This window comes from Triturus cristatus, chromosome 11 (genome assembly GCF_964204655.1).
Source record: "Triturus cristatus chromosome 11, aTriCri1.1, whole genome shotgun sequence".
NCBI lineage: Eukaryota > Metazoa > Chordata > Amphibia > Caudata > Salamandridae > Triturus > Triturus cristatus.
In genome coordinates this window covers 314,594,865-314,620,668 of record NC_140594.1, presented here as the reverse complement: position 1 = coordinate 314,620,668, position 25,804 = coordinate 314,594,865, and the positions used below count along the sequence as shown (strand labels likewise).

At 45.9% G+C, this 25,804-nt stretch overlaps 2 protein-coding genes across 3 annotated transcripts in view; one reads left to right on the top strand and one right to left on the bottom strand.

Annotated features, from left to right (window-relative positions):
• The window catches only part of RNFT2 (ring finger protein, transmembrane 2), a 276,550-nt gene extending 264,908 nt beyond the window's left edge, over positions 1-11,642 (bottom strand). For both annotated transcript variants that reach the window (XM_085633800.1, XM_085633798.1), the window contains exon 1: positions 11,481-11,642. The gene's annotated coding sequence lies outside the window, so the exon portion shown is untranslated. The remainder of the gene's footprint in view (positions 1-11,480) is intronic.
• A 118-nt stretch (positions 11,643-11,760) lies between these two features.
• The window catches only part of SPRING1 (SREBF pathway regulator in golgi 1), an 81,925-nt gene continuing 67,881 nt past the window's right edge, over positions 11,761-25,804 (top strand). The window contains exon 1 of the mRNA XM_085633608.1: positions 11,761-12,030. The gene's annotated coding sequence lies outside the window, so the exon portion shown is untranslated. The remainder of the gene's footprint in view (positions 12,031-25,804) is intronic.

Here is a 25,804-nt window from a genome sequence, read left to right as displayed (position 1 = left end):
CATTGTACAAGATTTAGTTGAGCTTTCTTTTTATTTTCATTTAGGTTCTTCTGACCTGTAACAGTTCCATAGGGACATACAGACCCAATCAGGTTGTATTGTACACCAACTTGGATTATAACCTCTTGTTTTTTCTATTTTTATACACCTCTTTGCAGTAGCGTTAATATGGTCCTGATGAGAGTTTGGACTCTAATGTCCAGAAGCCGAAACATGTAGACCGTCGATCTGACAGTTATTTGTTAAGCTGTCTACGCACTGATTTTAAAGTGACATCAAGATAACGCCAGAATAAAATTTATAGCATCTTGGTAGCCATTTTTAATAGCACTTTTTCTCTTTATTGTTCGCATCACTTTTTTGCACTGCAACCATCACCCTACCGTTTGTATTCACACCTGGGACAACTGGATAACCACCACAACCATCAGAGTGGTCGGTTCTCTCAGTACTGTCCTGAGTTCCCAGATGATAAGCCACCTTTGGTGGGTGATGGGAACTAAACTTTTTGATATATCTCGTTTACTATAATTTGTTTGGGGTCTCAACTTGCCTGTCTTGTCAGTGTTTTCTTCATACAGAACATCAGACCCACAGTATCTTTGTAGAGTATATGTTGATTAGGGGATTTATACTGTAGTTGGTCTTTAAACTTCTCCCTTGGACCCTCCCCCACCCTTTTCCTTTTTGTGAGAATCTAGTGTATTGAGTCACCCTGCAACGCCATCCCTGCTTGCTCCCAAGGGAGCACGCACAAGCAGAAAAAGAATGGTCCTGAAAGGGGTTATTCCTTACGAATCTTGGAAGGGGCTTTTCTTTCTTCTGAAGCCTAGAACACTCCATGTGCCCATGATGCTGCCACAAGTGTTCCCTGTAGTTGAAAGTGAGAGGAAGCTTTCACTAGGAAGGGGAGTTGATGACATAAGTAAGTACATGTTATATATGTTACATAATGGAGAATGTCAGCTTCTGTTCTGAAACTCTTTTTAGTCATTATATACTGGAGTAAGTGCACATCAGTGTTTAACTTACCCACCGTAAGGGCCTGCTGAGCTTCCACCAAACTCATATCTGCCATATGCTCCCATGCCACATGAAAAATGACACTACCAGTCAGTGTCACTATAACAGCGATTCGAATGCTGGAAAGTTTGAGCCAATGCCTACAATTATATTAGCAAATCCACAAGTCCCAGAATGTAAATAATGATGGCTGAAGAATTATACATGACACAAGGCCATCTTGAAGCTACACAATCCAATTACACTGCTCACAAAGCATTGTGTATTTCATGTCAGCACCAACTTGGTGTTTTTGATTCTCCAAACGTACACCAATATGGTGCAGTGCTGCTAGATAGATGCAAAGTCAACCTCACACTTCAAAATGTCGTGCAGAAATGCCCACCACTTTGCTTGGAGGACTTTGAGTAACGGAGTAGAGGCTGAGGAAGAGTAAAGAGGATGGAGAGAGGGTAATTAAAGACAAGAGGATAGGAAGAGGAAATTCATATTGGACGTTCAGGAGAGAGGATTCATAGTATACCACCTGGTGCTTTGAAGAGCACAGATCCCTTGATGTGTTAGATGATGTGAGATGCTAGAATAATGAGAGACTGCAAATAGGCTGCCTTCGAGTCACTAAATACATGCAGGGGCAGGTGCAAGGTCTGCCGTTGCAGGATTGAGGTAATTTGGCAGAGATGAAAGGGTCCTATACAGACATGGTAGAGTGAGAGGCTGCAAACGGGGCGCACTGAAGAGGTGCCACTTCCAATCAGTTCTCGGTTTCTGAAAATGCAGAGTGATGATTTTGAAGTCCAGTAATGAGGTGCATTGTCAGAGCAGCTTTAGCTCTGAAATAGTGGGGCGATGGTGCCGCAGATCAGGATTGAGGCGCACTTGCACAGTAGCGTGGAGGGCTCTAGTTTTGAAACAGAAAGGAGATGACATTGAATATCTGGATTGGGGTACACTGGCATAGCTGCTGACCAAGGCCGCACTTTCAGAATAGCCTGCTGTTAGCTGGTGTAATGTCTTGTGATTAGAGATAGCGGTAACGCCCTGGTTCATAACGGACTTTGTAGTAGAGTGACATAATCAATGGGGCGTGATTAATAAAGTTCATTACTTAGTGCATAAAGTTAAAGATTACACTCTGAAGAAAAAAGACATGCAATACAAAGCTCCATGTGTGGCGTGATCATTTACATGCTCCCAGGCTGGGGAGGACCTTACAACTGGCGACAAGATGGGGGGGTGGATCTGTAACCCGAAGAATCAAGAGTGTTCTCCTAGAGAGTTTGCGGAGGTCCAGCTAACTGCTCGTACATGCCACGTGTGCCTCAATCGAAGTGAAAATCGACGGTTGGCGTATGTGGAGTCAAAGCACCACTCCAGCTAGTACAAGGCTTTGGAATTAGCCCTACAGAAAACTCAATCATCGTCGGCCAGGAACCAGCTGGTAAGGCCAGGAGAAGAGATACTCCGCCACAACAGAACACAGAGCCATCATCAATATAGTACAAGAAATGCTAATAGCAGTAAAAAACAGGTACAATGCAGAATATTGAGAATGATGATGACCATGTACAGGAGACAAAACCACTACCCGCTGCCAAAGAAGTTGGCGTGTTACAAACTTCGATCAGGCGTAACCACCCATATGTAAAAAAAAAAATTAATGGACAGAATGCAGAACAATGTCATACATTCACCCCTGTACAGAGATCTGGCCTAAATCCATCGTTTTTTTGCTCACCATGCCATTCTAGTTTGGACCCAGCCATATGCAAATCAGTCTTGACCCTGCGCCCAATGGGAACAGTCCAGCCCGAACTGCCAGGCCAGGCCTGGCTTGGCAGTTCGGGCTGGACTGTTCCCACAAGAAACAGGGTCAAGACTGATTTGCGTATGGCTGGGATCAAACTGGGGTGGTGTGGTGAGCAGAAGAATGATGGATTAAACCCAGATCCTTGTGACTGGGGGTGAATGTTTGCATTGTCAAGCATTCCGTCCATCAATTGTTTCTTTTACATATGTCGCCCTAAGTGGGAAGGGTATGCCCAGACGTGGGTCCTGTGCTCACTACACCACTGGATTCAAGCTAGCCTGGCTGATGAAGGGTGATGCCCTGAAACCGGTCCCAGGATGCTTGTTTCCGGTCCAGGGAGGACCAGGCTTGGCAGTTCAGGCTGGACTGTTCCCACAAGGGACAGGGTCAAGACTGATTTGCATATGCCTGGGTCCAAACTGGGGTGGTGTGGTGAGCAAAAGAATGATGGATTAAACCCAGATCTTTTTGACTGGGGGTGAATGTTTGCATTGTCCAGCATTCCGTACATCAATCGTTTATTTTGCATATGTCAGCACAACTGCTAGTGCTTGATGAAGGTGCCGGTCTAACTGGGCAGCCAACATTGCCGAAGCAGGAAGTTACACAGTGGTTATGATGTTGCCATGTTCTGGAAACCACCACTTTTATTCGATGCCACCAAAAACAGAACATTGGTGACAGAAGGACTGCCTGGATTGAAATGGTCGATGATTTCATTAATGCGCTGGAAGAAGCAAATGACAAAAAGATCATATAATATCTAAAGAACATAGCAGGTGAAGGAGTAAAAGAAGTGATAAAGAAAATACCACAAGCTGATGAAGTATCGTACCATCAAATCGGAGCTATGTTAACCCCTTCGCCGCGGCGGGAATTCCGCTGCGGCGCTGGGGGGTGCGGGGGGGCAGCGCGGTGGCGCTGTGCTCATGACGGAGCCGCTCCGTCATGAGCCACGGTTGAGCTGTGCTCATGACGGAACGGTTCCGTCATGACTCCGCCCAGTTGCGTTGTCCCCCCGCACAGGCGGGGAAACAGCGCCGCGTAGGCGGAGCGGCCGCCAACGGTCGTGGCATGACGGAACCGTTCCGTCATGAGCACACGGCAACCTTGGCTCATGACGGAACGGTTCCGTCATGAGCGGGGAAGGGGTTAAACAACAAGTTTAATCCAATGCTGAATAACAACTATGAAAGGTACATTTTCAACCAGGAAAGACAAAAAGCTGGTGAAACAATGGATGAATTTGTTGAAAGACTTGATTCATTAAACATTGCAAGTTTAATTAATTCAATGATGAGGAAGACATGGGTCTTGATGGGTCTCTCCAATTCAATCAGACAATGAATGCTAAGAAAGAGTATACATAGCTGCCAGAGTAGAGGAACGGGCTGATCGACAAGCTGATGATATGGAGGCCGGAATAACCCAGAATGAATCGGCACTGAGCATGAAAAGTAAGAGGAGACACAAGGTGGAAGGCCACAAAGTGATGTCTCCGCAGAAAAAGAAACTGTATTTTTTATGTGGATTTTCTTTTCCAAATGAAAGTAAATGTTACGCCATTGGGCAGACATGCCAAGGGTGTGGAAAGAGAACAATTTTATAATAGTTTGTAGAGCAAAAGAAAAACTAAGTGAGCCAGTTCCCATCATTGTTTCATGGACTAGGAAAACTTAAAACAACGAAAGTGCTACTTCTTATTAATAATAGTTTGTCCTGTTAAACGACATCGCAAAATTGCATTCCACCTAAAGGAGGTTGGTGAGAAAGTGATTGAGACTTTGTCAAAGCATGATATCATTGAGTGCTCTACTGGTCCGATGCCATGGGTTTCACCCATAGTGGTAGTACCAAAAAAGGACAGAGGAGGGGCAGTGCGCATTTGTGTTCACCTTCTTAGCTTTGCACATATGATCAAGAGAGAATGACATCCAGGTCCACACATTGCAGACATGATTACACAGCTGATTAGTGCCAAAGTCTTTTCCCACCTTGATTTGAACAAAGGATATCATCAACTCGAACTGGAATAAAATTGCAAGTACATTACTACCTTTTCAATCCATGTTGGTTTGTTCATGGCTTTGTTTGTTGGCTGCCGCCGCCGGTGAATTCGAGGCCCTCCTCCACCCGCAGGCTTCCACCGGCGCCTCATCCCTGGTGGCCAGTGGTGGCCTTTAGGTTCGTTTTTCACTGTTTCCTTTTGCTGCCTGCTGCTTTGTTCCTGCATCTGTCTGTGCCCCCTGCCCCCGCTCTGCTTTGTGCCCCTTGTATTTTGTATTCTGATCGCCGCTTTGCTCTGTGCCCCCTGCCCCCGCTCACCGCTCTGCTTTGTGCCCCTTGTATTTTGTATTCTGATCGCCGCTTGCTCTGTGCCCCTTTGCATCTTGTACACCTTACGCTCCTCTGTGCCCCGCGCCGGTCTCCCGTTCTCCGCCCCCGCCGCTGCCTCCCCTGCAGCCCCACCCCCTCCGTGCCCATTCGCCACACCCGTCCCTCGCCTCCCGCCTCCCAGCTGCTCCTCCCTCCCCACCTCCTCATATATGGCGCCCGCTGTGCGGTGAGGAGAGCGACCCAGTCGCTCCCCCCCGCTGCGGCTCCGCCTGCACCCCCACTGTCGCCGTTCACTGCTGCCGCCGGTGAATGCGAGGTCCTCCTCCACCCGCAGACTTCCACCTGCGCCTCATCCCTGGTGGCCAGTGGTGGCCTTTAGGTTCGTTTTTCACTGTTTCCTTTTGCTGCCTGCTGCTTTGTTCCTGCATCTGTCTGTGCCCCCTGCCCCCGCTCTGCTTTGTGCCCCCTGTATTTTGTATTCTGATCGCCGCTTTGCTCTGTGCCCCCTGCCCCCGCTCTGCTTTGTGCCCCTTGTATTTTGATCGCCGCTTTGCTCTGTGCCCCCTGCCCCCGCTCTGCTTTGTGCCCCCTGTATTTTGTATTCTGATCGCCGCTTTGCTCTGTGCCCCCTGCCCCCGCTCACCACTCTGCTTTGTGCCCCTTGTATTTTGTATTCTGATTGCCGCTTTGCTCTGTGCCCCCTGCCCCCGCTCACCGCTCTGCTTTGTGCCCCTTGTATTTTGTATTCTATATTGTGATCGCCGCTTGCTCTGTGCCCCTTTGCATTTTGTACACCTTACGCTCCTCTGTGCCCCGCGCCGGTCTCCCGTTCTCCGTCCCCGCCGCTGCCGCCGCTGCCTCCCCTGCGGCCCGGCCCCCTCCGCGCCCATTCGCAACACCCGTCCCTCGCCTCCCGCCTCCCAGCTGCTCCTCCCTCCCCACCTCCCCATATATGGCGGACGCGCGATGCGGGCGCGCCGCTGGCGCGCCTAAGGCAAGCCTGTCTGCGCCCGTCCGATCCTGGACCGCGCCCAGCGCCAGAACCCCTGGCCCCAGCATCTGCCAGGACGACCACCTCCGCTACGACACCAAGACCCTCATCGCGCTCAACTCAGGAAGAACTCACACCTGCTGCAAGGCCGCCCCAAGGCGCACCCACGGCCCTTTCATCTGCCGGAACTGCAGCTTCTCCTGCCACGAAAGCGCCAAGACACCCACCACAACGGAAGCCAACCAGCTTAGATGCATCCTGATCAACACCCGCTTCGCACACAAACACGCCGTCGAACTCTGGGACCTACTCGACACCACATCACCGGACGTCGCCTTCCTGACCGAGACCTGGATGAACGAAGCCTCCTCGCCAGACATTGCCATAGCCATCCCAGATGGGTACAAGATCACCCGCAGAGACCGCACCAACAGGGCCAGAGGAGGAATCGCCATCGTCCACAAAAACACCATCAAGATCTCAACAAACACCAACGACACCCTCAGCACCGCCTAACACATGTACTTCGAGATCCACACGAACCCAAAGACCACCCTAAGAGGCACCCTCGTCTACAGACCTCCAGGACCCCGGCCTCAATTCTGCGACTCCATCGCCGACCTCATCAGCACACACGCGCTGACCTCCACCGACTACATCCTCCTCGGAGACCTGAACTTTCACCTGGAGAACAACCACGACAGCAACTCCTCCACCCTGATCGACAACCTTGCCAACCTCGGACTGAAACAGCTCGTCACGACGCCGACCCACAACGCCGGCCACACGCTAGATGTCATCTTCTCCTCAAGCCCCCACGTCACCTTCAGCCACGCCTCCGAACTCACCTGGACAGACCACCACTGCATCCACTTCTCCTTCCGAAAACGGCCCACACACCACCGCACCCTACAGACCCCCCACCGCCGCTGGGGTAAAATCACTGAAGAACAACTACAAACAAAGCTCGCACTCAACCCCCCGACGAACCCAACCAACACGGATGAAGGGGCACTCGCCATCGAACGCTGGATGAACGACTGCGCCAACACCGTCGCTCCACTGATAAACCCCACCAACACAGACACCAGCAGAAGAGTCAGCTGGTTCACCCCGGAATTCCTCAACTCCAAACGCACCTGCCGGAAACTGGAAAACATATGGCACAACGACAAGACGCCAGACAGCCGCACTGCCCACAAAGACGCCATCCGCAACCACCACCACCTCATCTGGACCGCCAAAAGAACCTCCTTCACAGACCGCCTTGACAACAACACATACAACAGCAAAGAGCTCTTCACCATCGTGAAGGAACTCTCCAACCCCAGCTCCAACGACATCCCACCATCGCAAGCCCTGTGCGACTCCCTCGCCACCTACTTTCACTGGAAAATCACCGACATCCATGACAGCTTCAGACCCCGGACGACCCCTGTCGACCACACCGCACCGAACCCACCGCACCCCACCGCCCACGACACCCTGAAAACCTGGGCCAACGTGAGCATCGAGGACACAATCAAGACCATGGGAACAATCCACTCCGGATCCCCATCCGACCCTCTCCCGCACCACATCTTCAACAAAGCTACCAAGTCCACCGCTCCCCACCTGCACAAAACCATCAACCTGTCCTTCGAGACCGCCACCTTCCCTGAGATCTGGAAGCATGCAGAGATCAACGCCCTACTGAAGAAACCAAAGGCGGACCCGAGCGACCTCAAGAACTTTAGGCCCATCTCCTTGCTTCCGTTCCCAGCTAAGGTCATCAAGAAGATAGTAAACACCCAGCTCACCCGGCACCTCGAAGACAACAACATCCTAGACCCATCCCAATCAGGATTCCGCAGCAACCACAGCACCGAGACCGCCCTCATCGCCGCTACAAACGACATCAGGATAGTGCTGGACAATGGCGAGACGGTGGCCCTCATCCTCCTGGACCTCTCCGCCGCTTTCGACACCGTCTGCCACCTCACACTACGCATGCGCCTCCACGACGCAGTGATCCATAACAAGGCCCTGGACTGGACCACCTCCTTCCTCTCCGGCAGAACGCAGAGAGTCCGCCTCCCCCCGTTCCGATCCGAGGCCTCCAAGATCATCTGTGGCGTCCCTCAAGGATCCTCCCTCAGCCCGACACTGTTCAACGTCTACATGGTACCACTAGCACGCATCGCCCGACAGCACGACCTCAACATAATCTCCTACGCTGACGACACGCAGCTGATCCTCTCCCTCACAAAAGACCCCCTCACCGCCAAATCCAACCTCCACCAGGGAAAGAAGGCTGTCGCCGACTGGATGGAGGACAGCCGCATCAAACTGAACACAGACAAGACGGAAATCCTCATCCTCGGATCTAACCCCTCCGCATGGGACGACTCTTGGTGGCCCACTTCACTGGGGTCCCCCCCGGCCCCCACCGACCACGCACGCAACCTGGGAGTCATCCTCGACTCGAAACTCTCCATGACCAAACAAGTCAACGCAGTCTCCTCCACCTGTTTCAACACCCTCTGCATTCTCCGCAAGATCTACAGATGGATTCCGACCAACAAGAGGAAAACAGTCAACCAGGCCCTAGTCAGCATGTATGTAGTGCGCTCTACAAATTATGTGATTGATTCATATATAAAAGATTATGTTTCGGAGAGTCCTCAGCTGCAGAATTCTTTCAAGTTGTCATTCACCGCATAATACAGTCTGTCACTCACGCTTTCAATTACAGCGATGATATGTCGGTCTTTGGGGCCACATGAAAGAAACATGACAAAGCTCTTACCCAAGTATGTTGTTTGCTTGCTGATGCCGGTCTCACCTTAAACGCAGAAAAGTGTGAGTTCCACAAAACAAAGCTCGAAATCTTCTGTCACATTTTCTCGGATGGGAGGGGTGACGCCAGATCCAGATAAAGTACAAGCCTTATCATCCACCTGCCCCCCCAAGACATGTAACCATACTGCGATCCTTCCTTTGCATGTCCGGTAAGTGCTCCAGGTATATCCGTGATTTTACCACAGTAAGTGCCCTACTGAGAGACTTAACGAAACTGAATGTTTAATTTCAATGGTCATATGGATGTGATCAAAGTTTCAAGAAAATCAAACATGCAATTGAGAATGCCACTGAAATAGTGTATTTTAATTGGAAATTACACACAGAAATTGTTGTTGATGCAAGCCCGGTAGGGTTGGACGTGATCCTTGCCCAACCCAATGGCCATTCAAATGCTCCACGGCACATTGTGGCTTATGCTAGCAGGAGTTTGTCACCTACTAAACGTGCCTATACGCAACCTGAAAAAGAAAGCTTACTGTGGTGTAGGCTTGTGAACACTTCCATGTGTTTCTGTATGGAAAGCATTTTACTCTGGCAACTTCTCACCAGGCATTGCTCACTATTTTCGGCAATCCCAAAGCTAAGATGCTCCCTAGCATAGCGAGGTAGGAGTTACGACTGCAGGAATGTGATTAAATATCACGCACCAGACAGGGAAAGATCAAAATCCTGATGACTACTTTTCACGAGTACCAATACAGTGTCATGGTACCATGTCTAAAGCGGCTCAATCATATGTTAACTTCATCATAAAGTCAAGTAAATCTGCCGTCAGTAGAACAAATTATTGCTGCCATGAGCACAGATAGAGACATTCTAACACTCAAAGGCGTTATTGACCATCAGTCCTGGAGAAAACATACACAACCTCTTTCAGACAACATTGAGTACCAGAAATTCAAAAATGTGAGGGTGAGCTTTCCATTATCCAAAAAGGGATTATATCACGAGGTTTGAGAACTGTCATACCTGAAAGTTTCAGAAAATAAGTTATTGAGCTGGTGCATGAGGGACATCATGGAATTGTTTGCCACCAAACAAGCCCTCCAAGACGGAGCGTTATTCCTTCATTCAAAGAATTACATGCAAGTCATTTGTGTAACTGTTTATCTCCCAAAACCACTCAGCATCCTTTGAACATGTCTGACGTTCCAAAGTATGTGTGGGAGAGGATTGCCGTGGACTACTTTGGACCCCTTGATAATTATTGATGTTTACTCACATTTTCCCCTTGTGGAAGACCTCTCGTCAACCACTCATGACAAAGTCATTGCATTTTTTGCAACATGGGGCGTTCCTTTGTTATTGAAATCTAGCAATGGCCCCTCTTTCAACTGCTGAGAGTGTAAAGATTTTCTCACCCAGCTAAATGTCAAGTATCAGATAAGTACACCTCTCTGACCGGAGGCAAATGGCATTGATGAACAAAGATGAAGCTTCATGATCACCCTCAAAAAAGCCATTCAGCGTACTGCCCTGGAAAAGCTGGATCTCCAATCAGCTTGTCATTCTGCCCTACGTGCTTACCGATCAACTCCCCATTCCACGACAGTAAAGCCCTGTCACCCTGATGTTTGGGAGAGCCATGGGAACTAAATTGCCACAATGGACCCCTAGCTAATCGCTTCACACCAATAAGGTTCACATCATCGATTCATCTCACAAGCTGAAAATTAAGATCTATTCAGATAAGTGCCAATGTGTTCAGGACAGTGTGTTTGAGATGAGAGATTGAGTCCTTCTCAAGCAGAAACAGAAACGCAAATATGATACTCCATTTGATGCTGACCGTCTGAGGGTTGCGACCAGCAAAGTGCACATGGTGACTGCTCAAGGTCCTGGAAAATCCTTTACGAGAGACTGTTCAAATTTTGAGTGCCTGCCTCTGTGTTGACTGGCTCCAGACGTCAGGAGTGAGACCATACCATCTGAGAGTACTGAAGGCCCAAGTGACGCTTTTGCGCCTGTCTCACCAATGACGTAATAAATAGGGTATAAAATGACGTATTCAATGGGGTGTGTCTGGGTGTGGTTAACAAAGTTCGTTATGCCATGCATACAGTTAACGGTTACAATCTGAAGAATAACAACGAGTAATACAGAGCTGCGTGTGTGGCTTGTTCATTTAAATGGTCCCTGGTTGGGGAGGACGCTGCAGCTGGGACAACGTATTCCACATCTGTCTTTTTTATTAAATATATAACAACATAATCCATTCTAGGAGCGGTGGAATGGATTCACTTTAATTAGACTAGAACCATTCTGAAAACAATAACCTGTCTGCAGTAACATTGCCGCAGGGCAACGGAATGGAAAGCACAAGAGAATGGAGGGAGTCGTTGGGTAATAGAGTACAGGGGGGAGATACGAAGAGATGCTTCACGCTCACAACAAAATTACAGGCAAGAGAACGCACAACAAAAGCTTATAATAGACCGAGTCCATTGAATGTGAACCGCCCTTGAGTTTGCTTACCAGCATTAACCTCGTGCGCGCCTGTGATTTCTCTCTATCGGCTCGGCTCGCCTCAGGCTTGGACGCCGGCTCGCTCGGTTTGACAGGTTGATAGGCATCAGATTGCAGAAAGGCGGGTCATGCAGCAGCTACATATTTAGACACCACATATGAAGTCTTCTGTTGCCCTACTATGCGCTTCTGACGAGCGTTCGCGACAGCCAACCACACGCCACGGTTCAATTTTGCCCCCGCCCAATCATCAATAAACAATATGATAGTTGTGCCTACAACCAATCGTGGGCCTGGTTAGCACTGTCTGTCTCAAAGCGTTGCCAATTGACTGTGCATCCCACAGCCAATGCAGTGGCGAGTTATCTAACCACCAATCCCATATCGCTATGCTTTTGCAGCCATTGAAGTATTTTCTCCTACTTGATTGGCTGCTGCGTCTCTGTGTTTGCAACCACGGGATGCAAGACTTCCGTTGCGGGAGCTCTAACGTAGGACGAAATCTAGTCTCAAATGCGGTCTGTTATGGAAAGTTCTGGGAAGATAATCGCATTATCAGGTAAACCCAACTAAAAAGACAAACGAAACGTTGGTAAACATTATAATTGAGTTAACTGTAAGGACCGAAGTGCAAAGTCGTCGGGGCAGGAATAGTGGTCACGCTGGGGAAAGTGCGGACAATCAAGGGAATTGGAGAACGGAGAGGAAGAGAAGGAGACCATAAACACATTGTGGCGAGACAGGCGTAAGGGGGATCAGCGCACGTAGTAGGGGAGATCAGAGCGTGAAACCACGAAGCAGAGCGAAAGGTTTACTGCAAACTAATACAAGGGAAAGCAGGAAAATACAAGTATGTAGACGAGGGCGCCAAGGGGCAGAGTAGTGAAAACACGTTTATTTATACAAGTGTATTTGTTGTTTATGGATGCCACCTACAGCCATGCTAATTGCAAAGGGCTGCAAACTGCATGAGGTGACGTTTCAGGTGGCCACCCTGTATAGCCTTTCATAGCAGATTTCTAAGCGCTATAAATTACAGCCAACCAATGTAATGCGACTTAGTCTGTCAGCCTCGGGAAAATAGAAGGGTGAGTTGGCTGTGTGCCAGTTGTATGTATATGAGTGAAATGTCTGAATTAAGTCTGGTGCAGTATTTTACATGTGTTGTTCCGTTTGTAGCATTGATCTTAAACTTTTTTTAATTTTTCCACATTTGTTCTGCAACTAGAGTGCTTTATGCTGGACAAAGTAGTGACAGTCCGATTTGCTATTACTACCAATCTGCTTGATGCATGGAAGCTATGAAGGAAATTAACTATAATTCAATTATAGACTTCTATTTAGTGTAATGCCCATTGTTGGACTTGGCCCTTTTTGCAGGGTCATCCCTGAACTTTTTGCTTGCCTCTTTGCTTTTTTTCTGACATGGTGTTGGTGGTTCTAGGACTCTGGGCACTTTAGCACTGCTGTCCAGTGCAAAGTGCGTGTGCTCTCTGTGGTAAACATGTGAATGGCATATTTCATTTACCTGTCAGTCCCATGTAAAGTGGTATCTCAGATACCCGTTGGCATATTTCATTTACCTGTCAGTCCCATGTAAAGTGGTATCTCAGATACCCGGGGCCGGTGAATTAAATGCTACTGGTGGGCTTGCAGCGCTGATTTCGTCACCCGCCAAAGTAGCCTTTCAAACCTGTCTCAGGCCTCTGCCATTGCAGGGCCTGTGCGTGCAGTGTTACTGCTGCTGTGACTTGACACCTAAAGTGTGTGTCATGTCTGTGACCCCCCCCTTTTACTGCATGTCAGTCACCCCTAAGGTAGGACCTAGCTAGCCCTATGGGCAGGGTGCATTTTAGGTAAAAGGTAAGACATGTACCTTTACTGTGTGACATGTCCTGGTAGTGACAAACAGCCATTTTGGGTTTCTCACTGCTTTGGGGCTGTCCTCTCATAAGAATGCATTGGGGATTCCCTGATAAGTGTTTCAGTGGTAATTCCTGATATGAGAGGAGCAGCGTGGTCAAGTTTGGTATGTTTGGAATAGTAATAATTAATGCTATGCAATGATGTGCGCAGATTTATTATCTCTATTTTAGAAATGCCACTTTTAGAAGATGGCATTTCTGTGTGCTATGTCTGCCTGCCTGATGTGTATTGCGTGTCTGGCTCTGGAGTGACGGGGCTGGTGAGGTGTGTATGGCTCCAGGGAGGGCAGGGTGAGTCAGCGCTAGGCTGAATAGAAGATCTGCATTTGGAGTAGTGGGAGGAGTAGTCCCCTGACCCTGAATAGGTCTGTGCCTGCCTGGGTGAATGCTGGCTCGGCCCCCCTGTGGTGTTCTGATGACTGAGCCCCCATCTAACAAAGGAGGGTGTGAGCACTGTACCAAAAGTGCTTCAACAACCCCCAGAACTAGTTGCAACTGGTTCCCCCAAGCCCTTTGGCAGTGAAGACAAAGGAAAATGTAGTATAAATATTGGGGCTGCGACCCCATGAAAGTGTGTTGGCTGGTACCTGTTCTGGGGCGAAGGACTGCTGGGCGACAGGAGGAACCACCGTGGGACCCAGCTGCTGGCTCCTGAGGGTTCCTACGTGCTGACCTGCCTGTGCCCAGCTCTGCCCCTCTACAACTGGAGGCCTTAGCGCCTAGTGAGCGCTATATCTTTCTGCCAGGGGAAGAGAAGCGCGTGTGTCCTGCAGCGCTGGGCTGCGGCATGCTCCGAGGAAATTCCGGTGTGTGGGATTCCCCTGCACTGCCTGCAAGGGAAGTGGGAGCCTACCCCGCATTTCTTTTATGCCACTTTGAAGCTTCTGTGCTCCTATAGAGGCGGGAGCCCACCCTGAATTGTGTGGGAAGAGGGAGTATTTCAAGGCGGGAGCCTACCCCGCACTTTAGTAGAGCCGCCGCGACTAGCAGCAAAAACGGAAGTCAGGCAGTTCGAGCCTGACTGTGGGCGGGGCTCCCATGAGGGAAGGGAGAGCCCTGCGCGTTGCCCAAGCAAAGGGAAAGTCTGTGCGGTGTGCGCAGCCCGACACCAGCCACGAGGGGGTCGCAGAAGAGTCCAGGAATGCATCGGGACTCCTGAGGCTGCGGGAAGTTGAGCCGTGAGTGGACCGGACCTCAGGAGAGGCAGAGGAGGTCTGAGGTGAGCCTTGCGGGCTGTTGCAGCTCGAGGGGAAGCCAGGCGACGCGGCCTGACTGTAGGCGGGGCCCTGATCCACGAGGAGGAAAGCCCATGTGTACAGGAGCGGAAAGGCTCTACCGGAGACGACATAAACTGCACTCTGCAGAAGGAGAGTCAGAATGGGGGAGCACAGAACCTCACAGACCTTGTGGACTGCCCTGTAGGAGACCGGGTGAGTGCCCTCCTTGTCCCAGGGCCACCCTGTTGGTTCCCAGTCCCGAGGGGCTATTGAGGTTTATTTTCTTGCATTCCTGACAGTACACCGCTGCGCCGCAACGCCGCAGGCAGCTGCATGTTTGGTAGGTGTTGAGGGCCATATTTGTCCTAAGGGGGCATTGCGGGACGAGCGCAGGACGGGGCCCCCACTTGGAAATGTGCTGACCTGGGGACAACTTCACTGGCGGTGTAGGAATCCCAGTTGTGGGCATGCAGAGGCTGCAGTACCCAGTCTCCATGTGAGGAGCCCCCTGTCATATGGAAAACAAGCACAGGAGCCATATTTTGGGTTTCTGCTGCGAATGAGGTTTAGGCCCAAGGTGGACCTGATGTAATGGTTATATCATGTATAATATGCTACCTTGTGGAATGGGCTAGGCTGATGACGTTGGGTATGTATAACCTATAGTGTGATTTACACCAAAGAGGGATCAGATGTACTTATGGTATTCAGGATATATGCACAGCTGTGAATTGCCCCTATGGTGCTCAGCTGATAAAATGTTATGCCTAAGGTGTGCACTCCGTCAGTGTAATGTGATGCATCATGTGTTTCGGCTCTGCAAAGCTGCATACTGTGTTTATGCTCGTGATTTGTGCATAATGTGTTTATGCTTATGGTTTATGCACAATGTGTTCTGTGTCCAATGTGATATAATGCTGAGGTCATTATTTTACCAGTAGTCACTGGTTGCGTTTTATATGTGCTTCTAGTGATTTCTAAAGGTACTGACAGTGACCCGAATGGCCCTGTCATGTATATAATCCCCTGCGATTGTCTAGTGCCAGTTGGCACAGTGTATATGTGTGATTATGATGGATAATACAAAGGCTATTTTTTATATAACCTTGTGTGTGTTGTGTGTGTGTGTGTTGCGCAAATGCTTCACACACTGCCTCTGGGATAAGCCTGACAGCTCGTACCAAGGGGGTGAGCAGGGGTTATCTTCAGTGTGTAACTCCCTTGCCCAGACTAGAGTGGTGGTTTCTGCCTCGCTTTGGCGCATGCCTTAGCCAACCAGAAATCCAATTTCTAACAGCCATTATACAATTTCATGAGCGGAACAGTTGCAAAGGCAAGTAGTAGTCGGATTTTAATTAGTACAGGCAAAGCAGCCCATATGTTTCATATTCCAAATGATAATTTTAGAAATAAAACTGATTTGCAGACATTGTAATAATGATAGGAACCCCTACTAAGAAATGTTAATTTGCTAATCTGAGGAGTGTTGTAAACATTGGAGGTTGCATTTTAGGAATGTATGGCGGTGGCTGTACGGTTTGCTGTGGGTTTTATGTGTTTAAAACTGAAGATGCATCATATCGAATACTAGTGACTTAAAAGTGTTTTAATGTTTTATAAATCGACAATTCTAATGCATTAAAAATAAAAATGCATACTTGCAATTTATATTTCTCTGTGTCACAATATGATGGCTAGTATGCCTAAACAAGTCTTGACGTGTGCATTTTGCTATATCTAGTAGGATGGCATACTTAACACATCTATCGATTTTAGGCAGTATTTAATTCATTTGAAAAGTTTTATATGGTGTAAACAAGACCCGTAAGGGTATCAGAGCGCTGTACAGAGAGGCAGAATACGATTGGCAGGTAAAGGCGAACATACTAAACATATAGTAGGTTAACAAGTACAACAAGAGCAAACCAACCATGTGGAACATATAGATAACAACAATTGCATTGTTGAATGAGAGACCCATGTTGTCGACAAGAAATACGTTTGTTAGGGTGGCTTCAGGTCGATGGTTGTTAATGGTTGTTCAGGAGTAATAATTAGCTTGTTTATTGAGTGAGGAGGTCGAAGGGTTAGATCTGATTTCGGGAGGAATGGCGTTCCATATTCTCGGGGCAAGACCAGAGAAGGAGCGGTTTTAACCTCTTTTCATTTTGAATTTGTGAGGTTTCAGCAGGAGAGTGTTAGAGCTTCATAGGGCCCAATTCAAACCAGAAAGTTAGAGGGTTTTTTTTTTGCCAGGTAAACCGGGATGTTATAATGAAGAGCTTTGTGCGTCAAGTCTGCTATCTTGAACCGAATACTAGCTTTGAGCGATAGCCAGCTGTGCTCAGTTAGGTCTGGTGTGATGTGATCAGGCTTCTGTTTCTTCAGCAGACCGGCACCGACTGATTCAAGCCTCTGTTCTTACAGATTTACCTGAGGCCTGAGCAAGGCTCTGCAATGCACTGACCCCCTTGCAGTGAAAGGGGGAAAAAAACCATACTAATCATTGCAAGCAGACTAGGGTTAAATGCTGAAGCTTTCATTGCTGAGAAGTGAATCTAGAAATGTCTTCAAGAGGGAGAGAGGTCAACAGCAGTGAATGTTTCAGAAAGAAGTGTGGAACATTTTATCAGTCGTTTTTATAAAATGGCTGCATTTGATGGATTGACACGTCACAATACTGGCGATAAGGTAAGCAGCAGGTCTTGGAGAATAATTGGCTCCTTAATTAGATTAAACAGGGACCGAATTTGTAGACGGCCAGACCCTGAAAGAAGAAGTTTCAGATTTGGGGGCCTTCACTGTGGGTCAGACTACCTGTCCCTTCGGGAGAAATCTCTTGGATTACTAATAATTTTTCATGGCCCACATTATGCAAAGAGGTCCTAAGCATGTGCATCATATCACCACGAATGCAGTGAGGCTTTAACAGCTGACAAATTGTATGTGCTATAAATGTGTTGGTTTTCTCACCAGACATGTTCAGAGGTTACAAATGAAGCTTAACCCATTTGGCGAAGTGTTGATGGCGAAACAGGAGGAGGTTGAGGATTTAGATCAAATAAATAGATGTATACAGGCGTTCACGCAGAAGTTGTTAGCAGGAATTGCACACATTTATATTGAAACCAGTTACAGTGCTTTTCGCACAACTATCACTTGGTATTAAGATGGGCTTGATAGATGATGTACACTTTGGTTAATTGAGTTGGCGAAATTGTCCTGGTTTTTTTTTTCTGGTAGTGCTGACTGGAACAGATGGAGCTCTGTGTTTATATGGATTTGTGTAAACTTAAAAATTTGGGTGGACTGCTTACTAAAATTCAGACTGATGGTTTTGCTCAAGAGAAGTTTAGTTATTCATACTGGCATTCTGATTTGTTTTGCAAGATGTTCTCTCACCCTGTATAGCGTGCACTCTTTGAGTATGTATTTTAATTTAAGGGGGTGATTTTGTTTTTGACAGCTCTCAACATCTCCTGTGCTTTAACATGTAATTTGCTTGTGAACGCTATAGTGGGGCCACTTCCAAATAGTCTGCGAATTGGAGGTTGCATGAACACAAGCCTTGTGTTGTATCTGGTACTGGACATTTTAGAAGCAAATGAAATTACTCCTTATGAATAACATTTTTAATAACTTGAGTTGACTATTTAGGTCACCTGAGGTGTGTTTTTACAATTTTTAGGACATGGATGTTTCTAGCTAGGGTAACATAAGGTAGTAAAAGTACCATCTCATTATCGGCAACAGTAGCTGTCCTTAGATTTATGTGAATTGAAGCAAAATTTGTAGAAGCATTTCCAGCGAATATTGTATGACTTGTAGTTATTAAAGGACAAAGTTGTTAGGTACGTCTTGTTTCAAGTTAAACTAATATCAGTATAACATTGAGCATCTCCGTGAGGGGGCTACGCTGTCAGAGTGGACTGCTTATCTTGACTCCTTGTAAGTCAACAAGAAATTGGAGGATTTTGAAGCAGACAGTTGATTAACAAAAGTATGTGCTGCATTCAGTATAGCACGGTATATGATTGCCAGAAATAGCTGGAGGCTATGTATCGGAGTTGCAGAAAAAGATTGTTTCATGTCTGCTTCCCCAGAGGACATAGAAGATGGCTGGAGGGTTTAAAAATTCCCTCAACAGGGTAATCGTGAAACTGTTGTGGACATTTATAGCTTTGGTTCAGGAATAAAAGTGAATACTTTTCTTCTTTGACAAAGAATGTATTATCTATGATGAGGCGTTAATTAAGACATTTTAAAGGGTAATTAGGTGGGATTGGATTTTCCGTGTCGCTCAGAAACTGAGTCCAAAGGCATTAATAAAACGTACACCTTGCACCATTCTAAAGTTAATATGCTCGTGGGCTTATTGCAACTTAGTATTATCACAGAAAGCAAATTAATTAAATCAAAATAATTAGTATATGTATATAAATAAATCTGCAAAGTGGACCGACCTAGGCAGTCTCCGCAGAAAGCCCAAAAGATCACAGGCTCTCTCCAAAATAACGCTTCTTTTGTAATGTTTTTGGGGTTGATTGCACATGCATTTTCATGGTATGATATTACTTGGAAAGTATTAGTTGGGACAACACCCCTAGTAACTGCTACTTTCTAAAACCTCTTGTTGGTTAAAGCTGTTCACATTTAATTAAGGCGATGAAATCATACATTATGAAATACAGGAATACAATAGCTTGTTCAGTTACAGCAGAGTTCAACTAGATAACCGTGAAGTAGTAAACGAAACACATCCTTCTCTATGGAGAGAAAAAAACAAAATACTATACATTTGTTTTAAAACAGACTATGGCAGATGCTGTATATTCTTTGATTGTCTGAAACCGAGAAGGACACATACATGCATGTTGAACGTTCGTACACCTAAAATAAACATGCACTTTTCTTTACCAATTCATGAATGATTGTTAATACAGCATAGTTTGCGAACTGAAGCATGCCTAAATTAATCATTATTTTCTAGAAGATAAAAACATATCTATTTAGCCACGTTGGTGAAAACGAAACAAATTTTGTGTCAGTAGGTCACTCGCCACATGTTTTTTATGTGTCCAACATTGGACAGAAAAAGGTTTCTGTCTGAATCAGGCCTCCGGATTCAGAATTGTGCACAAAAATCTGCACATCCAACATTTCCCCCTTCCAATTTGAACAGGAAAAAGCCAGTGAAATGTGAATACTTCAAAATATGAAACTGTGGAAATAGTTGCTCAGGCAACAGTTTGCCCTTTGAAATAATAACAAAAAATGTATGTTCAGTAGTATGTTAACCAGAAAAAGACTGGACTGCAAAATTGCAATTTGTGATTTAAGTCTCCCTTGTTACTAACAGAATTAATTGAAGACTTGAAAGAATCTAAGCTGAAAGGGAAATAAATTGGTCATGACTGGGGTCAGAAAGATTCAAAACAATGTGGCACAGAAAATGAGATTTGAAAAGTGAGCTCAGGCCTATTTATGTTGTTCGTGACCTCACAGGAGATCCACAAAAGTTTGGCAAAACAAAGAAAAATATATGTATATTATAGCAGGGCTCGACAAATCCACTCGACCGCTCGCATTTGCGAGGTAAATTTTAAGAGGTCGAGCTATTTTTAGGTCCTACTCGCCCTTTCTGGCGAGTAGGAAAACATACTAACTTTTGTCCTCCGTCTTTGAAAACGGAGCAAATGTGACAAGATAACAAGATTTAAAGGCCTTTTTATTGCTCACAAAGCAAATGAGCAATAAAAATGCCTTTAAATCTTGTTATCTTGTCACTTTTGCTCTGCTTTCAGAGACGGAGGTCAAGTAGGTCACTGTTAGGGCGAGGAGATTTTTCAAGGTACTAGTCCTGCAGGACTAGTACCATTTTTTTTTAGATTTTTCGAGCCCTGTATAGATAATTGGTGAAAATATTTTTAGTACAATATTAAAAACGGCTTTCGGGGGTGTGGAATTTAATAAAATATCTACTTGTCCATGGGACAGGTTGCTTCATAAATCTACTTGTCTTGTAACAAAATCCACTTGCCCCTTTGGTGTCATGTAGTGCAGCGACAAATTATGGCAGCAATCTTATTATACAAGATCTCTGATATAGCCTCTCTGATTATGCCAGTGCTCATACCATAGTAGGGTTTGAATACTTGCAATCCCCTTATGTTAACACGTTTCCGCAGATCTACCTACTGAGGCTGAAGGTAGTGGTAAGCAATAGTTCCAGGGTTAGCATGTCCTTCCGAGTCCCTGCAAACCTACTAACTTGCATGTTTTAAGGGTTTTCAACAACTCTTCTCTGATCTTTTCCCATACTGAGAAATGTTGGAAATTTACTCCCGACAATGGCAGAACCTTCGCCCAGAGTTTGGGGGGAGGGGGAGGGGGGAGTGGTTGGAGGGAAAGTGAACTTGCAAACACTCAGATTTTCGCATGAGCAATTCTACACAGGCATATTTGCTCATGCTAAAATGCAGTTCACAAATATTTTCTAGGAGTACTATTTCTTGTCCTACTTCTATAAATTCTTGGGAATTCACGAAAGCCGTATAGCTGCACTTAATGCAAGGACATATACCATGGGTGCACTTTTGAGACTTTCTTAAATATTTGGGCCCCTAATTGGGTATGGCGTTAACCGTGAGATTTTGTATTTTATAAACATTTTGTCTCGCTCTCTCTCTGTATAGGCTGGCTTCACTGTGAGTGACCGCATTCTACTCTTTCATAAGGAACATATCTGCACACAAAGTAGTTTTGTTCAATGCCAGTAACTACTGTGGCAGTCTGAGCTTTTTGAGACCCAAAAACAATTTTTGCTTTTGCCAGTATTTGTCATAATGGGAGGGCTTGACCGCTCCCACACCAATAAGGTTTCACAAAACCATGCCAAAACAAGTCACATATTGACAAAACTAAAAAGCCGACAACCAATTTCAGACTTACTGGCTTTGCCGATCCTTGTTTATTTTTCTTTCCCATAATCTTATTGAAACTGGTTAAACTGATTTTCCATTATGAAAATACTAGCATACATCAACACATGTTGCTAAATAATGCTGCAAAGAAATGGTACCTACAATTCTACAGTAGTTTAGCAAAAACATTATTTCCTGCTCTCATTTTTTTTCTATGAACATTTTATTTTGAAAGCAAAGAATCGTCAATCTTGCTTTCAAGCTTCTGCAAATATTTTCATCAAATCCGAGAGCATTCTGGGAGCATTATACATAGCCTCATATTGCTAAACTTTGAAAACGTGTGTACACATTTTTGTACTGGAACCACTGTCAGTAGTGCAGTCGAAGCTTACAACATTTACTTGGAGCGCTCACCCTAATAAAGGCTTCAATTAATGAACCATGAATACAAGTCTGAACAGTATTAACGTATGGGCAAAAACATTACCTTAACTGCAGACAGTGCCCTTCCCTGATCCATAATCTGGTACTGGAAACTGGCAGCCAAAGCGTTTGTGCTGCAGGGGGTTGGACCTACTTGTCCCAAGGACAAAATACACATGAAAACTTGTTGCCTTTGACCCCAAACAATATGCACTGGGCGTTGGGCTAAAGGAATTCCAAATCCCTGGGCTTTAAAAAAACAGTAACAATCTGAATAAGCGAAAGAAGCCATAATATAAGGTAAAGCCTCTAGTAGTCTTGTCTCTAAGTAAACCTGTTCTCCTTGTAAAGATTGACCAAGACTGCTTATCATTTTCACTAGTTTGCCCTCCATTTTATTGCAAAAGTAAAGTTTACTTATAATAACATCTTGTATTGCATGACTCAAAGTTGAGGGCATTTTTAGGTCTCGCCTGAGCCAGCGCTTTAGCACTGCTCTGCGAGACTTATAGTAAGCGAGTTTTGGAAGTGCAAACAGTGGCTTTTCAGGCCTCCAAATACAGTGCATGTGCGCCGGCAGGGCGCGCGCACCATTTGGAGGCCTGAAAGCACTGGTTTGCTTTCACTTTCGCCGTGATGTGATCGCAATCGCGATCAGCGCACCATTTGGCAGCCTGCGTGCCCGCCCCCACTCCCCCCTCCCACTCCCTCTTCGTCAGCTTCAGTGCGCGCTTGTTAATCTTTACAGCCCGTACCCAGCTCCTCTCTTGTACCCTGCCCTTCCCTTGCTAGCGCCACTGAGCGGCATTTATTTTCCAAGCTTCACGTTTATCTGTGCTGGGCTTTTTATTTTGTATAAGCTCTGAGTTTTCATTTGGGGCTATATTCGTGAGTTTTAGCTGGTGTTACATTGCTGGCACCTGCTTTCAGTGACTATAGTGAAACCTGGTGTGTGTAAAAAAATACAGCTGAAGCGGGAGAAGCGAGTGTCCTCACTTCTTTAATGCACAGCACATGTGCATAAGGTATATAGAAGGAAACAAGGGACAAACTAGGTTCAGGTCAGCACTTCTTTTCTTTTGCTTGTGTTCCTTCCATTCGTACCGCTGTGACCGCTTCTGTGCGCAGATCTCAGTGGCAGACTCGGACGGATCAGCTCAGTGTCCCGGGACGATGGGGGTTTTGGGGGAAAGAGACAACAGCAGCTTTGTTGCTAATCCGCACTCAGACCAGCAAGCATAGTACCGGTAAGTCTGAAGTTAGCTAGGAGACTGGCCTCTGGTGGGATTTAGGAAGGGGGTGGTATGGGTGGGTGACTTTCATAAGCCTAATAGTTGGTTGTATTGAAAATGACAAGGCCTCCACCACAATAGGACGTTAGTTCACATTTGCACAGCGCTGCAGCTTTGGGCATTTCAAACCAATACTTCCAAAGGATGCCGTTTCAATTCACTCAACAGACAACTTTATTGCTCGGAAAGAGCACTGTTGAGACCAAACGAACACTTCAGTTGTAGGACAATTGCACTAGTTTTGCTGTGGTTTGGTAGTAGTTGCATCCGCTGCCTTGGCTCTGGGAGAGATTCTTTTTCTTTCACTTTTCCGGCAATATCATCTAGTTTGCTGTTGAGTGGGGTTTTCCGGATGTCATGGAATCTGTTCAATATGAAAATCACCTTAACATTTGCAGTTTGGTAGTGTGTTGCCTTTTAAGCGTGCAAGAAAAGGCAAAGAGACTGGAGGCAGCCACTGTTCGCTGCAGCTTCCAGGCTTCCCTAGATGCACCCTTTCAAACACTCAATGATTTAACGACAGTGCCCTACTACAGACAACAGGCGCTGCGAATGAACCCTCCAAGCCCAACACTTTGCAAAACGCCCATCTGAGCTCCATACAGCAACTGCCTCCCGTCATTCATCAATTTCTGCTGCTTTGCCTTACTATCAGCACGGAATCCTGCCCCTGTACCATCTGCCAGCACCTTTCCCGCTGTTCCCACACATTAACACCACCACTAAAATGTAATATATCAACGTAACTGCCTTTCATAACTTTGTATATGCTGCCAAGATAACGGAGTAGATTCATATGCTTGCCACAGAGTGCGGTTCATAATCTCCGGACCAAAAGGTTGTATTTCACAATCTGTCACCAGCCTTTCACCATCATTTGTAGCAATCTATGCCATGAAATGTTACCTGTGTTCTTTTGCAACCCTTTAACAACAAGCATTTGCAATGCATTAGGTCTCGCATTTACGCGAGTTTGAGCTATTGGCATTGTAAATGACAATGCCAATAGGCATTGTTATTTGCAATGTCAATAGCTCAAACTCGCGTAAATGCAAGACCTAATGCATTGCAAATGCTTGTTTTAATTGTACACCTTTAGCAGATGTGAAATGTGAAAACCTAGCATCCACTTAAAATGCAGGATGTTTTGTTCTTTTAGTAATGGTCAGGACTATACCCTTAGCAATGTGTTTTTTTTTCAGTTTTCTTTTTTTAATAGTAATTGTTTGCATACCCAGACAGGGGTGTGGAATTTAATAAAATATCTACTTGTCCATGGGGCAGGTTACTTCATAAATCTAATTGTCTTGTAACAAAATCCACTCATCCCTTTGGTGCCATGTAGTGCTGCGACAAATTATGGCAGCAGTCTCATTAAATAAGACTCTGATGTAGCCTCTGATTATGCCAGGACTCATACCATAGTAGTGTTTGAATACTTGCAATCCCCTTACGTTGCCACGTTTCCGCAGATCTACATACTGGGGCTGAAGGTAGTGGTAAACCATAGTTCCAGGGTTAGAATGCCCTTTTGAGTCTGTGCAAACCTATTAACTTGCATGTTTTAAGGGTTTTCAACAACTCTTCTCTGATCTTTTTCCATACTGAGTAATGTTGGAAATTTACTCCTGACCATGGGAGACATAAACCTTCTTCTAATGTTGGTAAAAAGTGGTTGAAAGTAAAGTGAACTTGCAAACACTCAGATTTTCGCATGAGCAAATCTGCACATGCATATTTGGTCATGGTAAAATGCAATTCACAAATATTTTCTAGGAGTACTATTACTTGTCCTACTTCTGTAAATTCTTGGGAATTCATGAAAGCCGTAAAGCTGCACTTAATGCAAGGACATATACCATGGGTGCACTTTTGAGACTGACTTTAATAACTGGGTCCCTAATTTGGTCTGGCGTTTACCATGACATTTCTGCATTTATTAAAATTCTGTGTCTCTCTGTATCGGTTGGCTTCACTGTCAGTGACTGCATTCTGCTCTTTCACAAGGAGCATATCAGCACAGGAAGTAGTTTTGTTCAGTACCATTAACTACTGTGGCAGTGTGTGCTTTTTGAGACCAAAAACCATTTTTGCTTTTGCCAATGTTTGTTATAATGGTGACGGCCCAGCAGCTCCCACTCTAATAAGGTTTTACATAAACCATGCCAAAACAAGTCGCACATCGACAAAACTACAAAGCTGACCACCAATTTCAGAACTACAGGCTTTGCCATTGCTTGTTAATTTTAGTTTCCCGTAATTTGATTGAAACTGGTTACACTGATTTTCCATTATGAATATTTCTGGGAAATACTGGCATGCATCAACACATGTTACAAAATGGAACTGAAAGTTTACAGTAGTTAAGCAAAATGTTTTCCTGCTTACATTTTTTTGGGAAGATTTTATTTTGAAAGCAAAGAATCATCAATCTTACTTTCAAACTTCTGCAAATATTTGCATCAAATCGGAGAGCATTATGGGAGCATTACATTGCTAAACTTTGAAAACGTGTGTATGCATTTTTATACTGGAACCACTGTCAGTAGT